At 39.1% G+C, this 7,500-nt stretch overlaps 1 protein-coding gene across 1 annotated transcript in view; it reads left to right on the top strand.

Annotated features, from left to right (window-relative positions):
• Window positions 1-7,500, top strand: part of LOC122797762 (serine/threonine-protein phosphatase 6 regulatory ankyrin repeat subunit A-like) — a 2,341,865-nt gene that overhangs the window by 653,341 nt on the left and 1,681,024 nt on the right. The gene's annotated exons all lie outside the window — the stretch shown is intronic.

The raw sequence follows: 7,500 nt of genomic DNA, 5'->3' as shown, positions 1-7,500 counted from the left end.
AATAAACCACCCCTTCTGTTTTATAATTAAAGTGTGAATTTATATTTATTTTAATGTTGTTAACCTTAACCTGGTCAGTTTCCATTATACAGAAGCATTGACTACAGCTGCCACATTTGAAAGTGCCATTTTTTTCTTTTATTGTAAAAATCTTTACCTCTATCAGCAACTTCTAAAAAAACTCTTTAGGCATCTAGCACGCCTAGAAACAAAACTTGGTCTCTCGCCCAATAGTTCTTTTAAGCCTTCACACCCCTCAAGAAAGGCCCACTATTAGTAATAATCTGCCTAACCATTGGAAAATCCATTGTGTAAGTTGTAATAAAGGAACACTTATAAGTGTCCCCACTACTGTTAGTACGGTCAGTGTACATGTGTTCAGTTTCATACCTAATAGGTTTAATGGATCCCCTATTCCTCCCCAGGAAAATTTCATTCTGGATTTGTTGAATAACAATTACAGGGTAACTTCTAGAAACAAACATGTTTTTTAATTTGTTGCACTCCTTTTCAAAAGTTCCATTGTCAGTAATCATATGGGCTAACCTAATGTATTGCCCTTTAAATTTCCCTTTTTCTGATGTACTGGGTGGCAGCTATCATAGTGAAGAAGACTATTAGAATAAGTGTGTGTGATAATACTTGGGCCTCCACTGATTAGAACTCTGTTTATTTGTTAGTTATTCAAGCTATCTCCCTGCCAGGTCAGCCAGCAGCCTAGACACTTCTCTTTTCTCCCATCCACTTCTCTCCCATCTCTTCCCTGGGTTTCACCAGCTCTTCCTTATTTTATCTTACTCAGCCCCTAGACCTACCTAGTTGGCCTAGTGCATTCTCTGCATTGACCACTAGAGTGCGTCCCCTCCCCACTGTCACTACTTTTCCCTCACTTATTTCTTGCTTTACTCTGCCAATATCTTCATTCTTACTTTCCCATCCATATTATATATAGTATTCCTTACTTACCCTGCCACTACTTACTCTCCTCTAATCTTTGCTCCACTGATAGGCTCTCGATCCTCTCCCTCTCTTGCTTCTCGGCCTTCGGGCTCTCCTCCGCTCCCCTACCCTGCCCAAATCCCACCCGCCCCAGTGCATCTAGCTATATCCCTCTTGTTTCCACACCCACATTTTCTCTACACCAATCACCCACCAACACCGTGTCACACCCCATCAGCCTATTATCCAATTTCAAACCACTCCCACAGGCACTACATTTCAATACATCCCACTTCTAACACACTCACTCACCTACCTATCCTAATTACATCCAGCTCTACTCCCACATCTCTTACTACACTACTTTAGTTAAATCCTTCATATCCCTTGCACTATACCATATATATTGACAATTACAACACTCAATACTAGTAACCTTCTCAACATGCCTACATACCCTTATTCCATCCTATGTCTTCTATCACTTTCTCTTAAACTATCATACCTGTATCACCTCACCCAACTTGTCATTTTTTACCATCCACAACTTTACCACACAACCTACCACCTGAATACCCCACTCCCACAATCACACTATCCCATCTCTCCCCATCTTCACCCAATAACACAGCTCCTCACCTTCTCATTTAAACTCCTCACCCCTCAGAAATACTCTATCCCCATAACAAATAAACACCCCTTAATCATTTCAGATGACCCAAACCATCTTAATACTCTAATCAACTATCTTTCAAACCCCATCTTCCATCTCTTTATCTGCCTTTTATCTGGTGATGTCCATCCTAACCCCTCCTCCTCCTCCTCCCACACAAGCCTATATACTTTACTTCTCTAAACTCACAAAGTATAGTGAATAAAGTCCCCCTCCACGCATGGCTCACATATAACAAACCTGATATACTATCTATTTCAGAAACTTGGTTAAAGCCTCCATAAAAGATTCTGAAATAACTCCACCCAGCTACTCAATCATTAGAAAGACAGGACCCAAAAGAAAGGCGGTGGAGTTGCCCTCCTTTATTCCTCTTCCTTGCTAGTTACCCCATATAACAAACCTACCCCAACATTTAACAATGCTGAATTACTCCTCTCTCTCCAAATTAATAAACACAAACACATTTGCCTAGCATCCTCTACATTCCTCCAGGGACAATATTTCTACACTTGAAAACATCCTCTCCTGGCTCTCTGACAATATTAACAATGAAACCATAATTCTTGGAGATGTCAATATTAACTGGGCCTCCATCCAGTCTCCAACCAACCCTCTTAACATCAATCTATACAACTTCTCCCAGCTAATCAACACCATAACTCACCCTTCTAAAGACCCTCCAGTGGCACCATCCTTGACTGGGTTCTAGTGTCACACCCCACTATTTGGTACAAGCAGCGGTTCTCTTCCGACCCTCTTGGTGATCACCTGCCCACTTTCACCCACGACTCCCCTGCATCTCTAATCGCACCCACAACTACATCACTACCAATGACAAAAACTTTAACCTTCAATTTTCATTGATTCCTGAAAACTATTAATTGGAACAATTTAAAACACTGCCCTAGAAGAAGCTGTTGCCCATTTTAACTCCACATTTCTAGGAATACTTGATTCCCAAGCCCTCTAAGAACAAAAGAATAAAACTAACTCAGCCCCTGGCTAAACAAAACTACTCTCTACCATGAGGCTTAGAGACAAAGCCTGGGGACTCTATCTGAGAAACAAGACACCAGACAAACATATTGCATATAAAACCCTTTGTAATAAAGTAAAAAAGCTAATAATCTCTGATAGACAAACATACTTCCTCACACTCCAGAACAACAATAAAACCAACCCCCAAAGATTCTGGAAGGAAATTTCCACCCTCCTCAACCCCAGCAAACCACCCACCCCTACCCCAGACCCAAACATCCAAGACCTAGACTTAGCTATTCAGTTTAACTCCTTTTTCATCGACTCTATTAGTAAACTCACCTATTCCTTCTCATCCTCCCCCCACCATCCAACACACCCCCTCCTCCTATCACAATCAACCCTACCCCATCTCCACTTCACATGACCCATCTTCCACCTCTTCCACTACTATTACTTCCCCATCAACTGAACCCTCCTTAAACTTCGCCATCTCCACTTCCTCTCTTTTCACTTTAAAACCTGTATCTACTACCACTATTAAGAAACTCCTCCAGAAATTAAAGCCATGTACTAATGCCCTGATAACATTCCTCTTATTTCCTACACATAGCTGCAGATGCCATTGCCTATCCCATTAGCATTCTAATAAACCGTTCCATCCAAGAATGCACCGCTCCTCCATTGTGGAAGCAAGCATTCATTATCCCCCTTCATAAAGGAGGCAACAACTGCAACATCAATAATTTTCATCCTATTGCTATTCTATCCCCTATTTCAAAACTTCTGGAGAAGTGTGTTCACCTCCAACTCTTGCCACATCTCTTAGATAACAACCTGCTAACCCCTACTCAACATGGATTCAGGCCAAATCATAGTACCATGACTGCCCTCTTATCCTTTCTTGAGACTGTCAATAATGCACGTGATACTGGACACATTGTCTCTACCCTACTTCTTGACCTATCCAAGGCCTTTGACACCATCTCACACAATCTGCTTTTAACTAAACTATCAAAACTCAACCTCTCCTCTTCCATAAATTGGTTTTCTAGCTATCTGTCAAATAGACACCAAGCAGTTAGATGGAAGAAGGCTACTTCCCCATTCCTTAGCACCCCACTGGTGTTCCCCAAGGATCTATTCTGGGCCCCTCCTCTTCAATATATTTGTCAATGACTTTCATCAATCTATCCCTTTTGCAAACATCATTCAATATGCAGATGACTCCACCATTATCTGCTCTGCCATCTCCCCCTCACTGCTCCAAAACTTACTCAGCAAGCCTTTTCAATAACTGAACACTGGATGAAAATAAACCACTTAGCACTCAATGCCTCCAAAACAAAACTTATGGTTTTCACCCCTTCCAAAGCTACCTCCTTCAATACCAACTCCTTCTCAATTACCAGCCTAAATAACACACCCCTAGAACTAGTCTCTGAAACTAAGCTATTAGGAGTACTAATTGACAATAGACTTAGTTACAATTCCCATCTACTACTAAATATAAAAAAAAAACATCAAAAACTAGGCATGCTCTACCGTCAGAACCAATACCTTACAAACTCCTCCAAAATGGTGCTCCATTACTGACTAATCTTCAGGCCTCCTAAAAACACCTTTCTTCCTGCTATAACAAAATAGCCAATGAAGCCAACAGCCGCAGGTCCTCTACCCACCATTGTTCTTCCTTCAAAAATTAAACTGGCTTGAATTACCAAACCAGCTTACATATATTCAGTTGACTTTGCTCATAAGCTCATTTCCAGTCCTTCTCTTTGTCCCTCCTGTCTTCTGCCTTCAGAATGCACCTACCAAACAGAGTCCTAAGGTCTAACAACCAAAACCTATTAATAGTACACAAACCATGTCATCCCCAGGCAAACACTTACTATCTTTTAACCTTGCCCGTCTATGGAACTCACTTCCTCCATCCATTCGTACTATCACTAACAAATACATGTTCAAAAATCACTTCATACATATCTAAAATCCCAATGGGATTGTTCTTTCCCTCCCCTCATAGATCTGTAACATTCCATCTCCCTCACACTCATCCTATTAAAGCTTATGTTTCCTCACTATAGTTATTTAACAAAGACCCTCTGAGTTTCTTCTTCAATAACTCCTGATTGCATATCTCAATACTGTTTTTATTTCTGAATGTTTATCAAATTTATGCCTAATGTATTAATGTTTTATCTCTACTCTGTATAATTGTCTTGTAGTTATAGCATCTACTTAATTCTGTCTATATCACAGCTTTTCTCCCCATCTTTGAATGTTTTCTCAAATTCAAGCCTAAATGTATTAATTTTTATCTCTACTCTGTATAATTATCTTGTAGTTATTGTATGTACCTAATTTTGTCTATATTGGAGCTTTTCTCCCCAGGACTCCATTGAAAACGGGTTCTTTTGGCCCAGTGGACTATCCTGGTAAACCAACTGCAAATAAATAAATAAATAAATAAATCTATAAATATTGCTTTGTATTGCCCTCTGATTTTTGTCCTTTGTAATCAGTAAAAGAAAATATGGCATTTTCAAATGTGGCAGCTGTAGTCAATGCTTTTGTATAATGGAAACTGACTAGGTTAAGGTTAACAACATTAAAATAAATATAAATTCACACTTTAATTGTAAAACAGAAGGGGTGGTTTATTTACCTATTTGCCAAAAATGTCCAAGTTTTTATGATGGAAAGACTGTTCGTCAGTTTAAGGAGAGAATATACGAACATTTGAACGACATAAAGAACAGGAAGATGAGTAATTCTCATTTTCCTGATCATGTTTTTTTGTTTGTTGGTTTGGATATGGTTGTTAAACAGCATTGGGGTGGACCATGGTGTGACTTAATAGAATACAAAGAGTTATTATGGCAACTCAAGTTAAATGCCATGCCCCCCCCCCCGGATTAAATGAGACCATTTCCATAGCCAGTGTCTTCAGGTTAAAATCTTATTACATATAAATTTCTACTATATATGAAATTTGTTTAAAGTAGTTTTACTACAGATGTATTTTTAGAATTTAGATTTTAGATTTTAATATGTAGAATTAATTTATCTCGTCTATAAGAGCATTTAATTAGTGTTATAATTTTGATGTTTACAAGGTTATACACTTTATTAGATTCACATTTAATAGGGGTAATGGATTGGGACTTTAAGAACTAATTAGGTCAGGTGATTTAAAGCTCTTATTTAAGGGGAATTAGTTTATTTTACTTGGATTCTGATGAAGTTGTGTTATAGTCTTATGAAAGCGCTCAATCCTGTCATATTAAAGTTTTTTAAGAAGAAGGTTATTTCTGCAACTTTATTCCAGTGGACTTGTACTTTGTATTATTCTTACATATGCCACCTTTTAAAATGGCCAGTGCTGGATTCATTCTTACAAATGAGAATTATTGTATGAAACATATACCTACACTCAATGCAAAGGGCATGACACCACACACAACTTTGCATACACAGAAATGTTTATTTTGTGTACTATTTAATTGTTTATGCCATTTCCTATAGCAGTTAGGTGTTTGAAATACATAACTGATTAATGCAACTCTCAAACAAAACATTTGATACAATAATGTGGAAAACATAACATACTTTGCTGACCAGCCTAAGGCCTTCAAGTAGTACAACAGTAAAAAAAACTTGCCTTGAAGATAAGAATCAATCAGCACTTAATTACAGATGTAGTTCAGCAGCCTCCAGTTACACTCTGTATTCAACCCCTAGGGGGAAAAGTATTAGTTGTCACAATGTAAATGTATCTGTTACATAACAATACTTAACTTAAAACATCACTATCACACTGACAAACAGAACTATGCGTAAGACAGTAAGCTATAGCCCACAACTGTTCCCATGGTGAAATGTATGAAAATGTACAGTCATATACCTCAATGTTTCTTAACACTGATATCCCTCACATGTTGTAACAGCCTAGGTTAAAAGCATTTAATACCCCTCCCCCATAAAATGTCTTGCAAGGGCATATAACAGTGTTTTCCATACACTGACCTCCAGACTGTACAAGGTCACACACATTTTGCCCAGCTGTTGCACCTACATATGTTGCACCTATATGCACCTACCCCACACTTTGTGTGGGAGTCTAAAACATCACTGGAATGATAGCAGGAATGTCAGCACTAAATAATGATAGGCCATTACCTAACAATCTCTTTCTGCATGACATCTGGACAAAGCTTGGTATATATGTGGATGACAGAGGCTGGAACGCAGGGCCATATTTGCAATATTGCTGTTATACACTGTGAAAGTTGCTGGTGTTAAAGGATTGGTTGCAGCATACCCTTACTCAGACATATGAAATCAGAAACACAAATGGATGTTGCCATGTACCGATAGCAATAAATGGAGATAATGCCACTGATATGTCAGACACAAAACCTGTGTGGTGAACAGACAAAACATAACAGCGAATCGAATCCTCTGGCCATCATGTGGATAGGCCCACAGCTGAGAGCTATGCAGACAGACTGCATTCCATGTAAAAGTAGCATGTACACACAAACCCTGTAAAACCAGCAGTATTCAATGCATATGCCAGCAATACTCACACTGTCTGTAGGTCTGGAACCTTATGCAAACATGGATTTGGCCAGTGTCTTCAAGTCCTGTTGTAAGAGTTATTGCTACCTGCTGTCTGTAACACTGCTGCCCACAGAAAGGATGTCTTCCATACAGGAAAGGTAAAGGGACAATGCCCACAAGATGTAGTCATTTATAGTAGTGAGTTGCTATGACATTGGCTATTGGAAGTACTACACAGCTGGCTACATGCAATTAGTAAGTGGGGAACACCGATTGGTGCACAAGCCATCACCTGATTATGAGCATCATCTACAAAAGCCATGCTGCAACCTATTTAA

The sequence above is a fragment of the Protopterus annectens genome, chromosome 3.part1 (assembly GCF_019279795.1).
Source record: "Protopterus annectens isolate FY-2018-M chromosome 3.part1, PAN1.0, whole genome shotgun sequence".
In the NCBI taxonomy this organism is placed as follows: domain Eukaryota; kingdom Metazoa; phylum Chordata; order Ceratodontiformes; family Protopteridae; genus Protopterus; species Protopterus annectens.
This window is presented reverse-complemented; position numbering and strand designations above follow the sequence as displayed.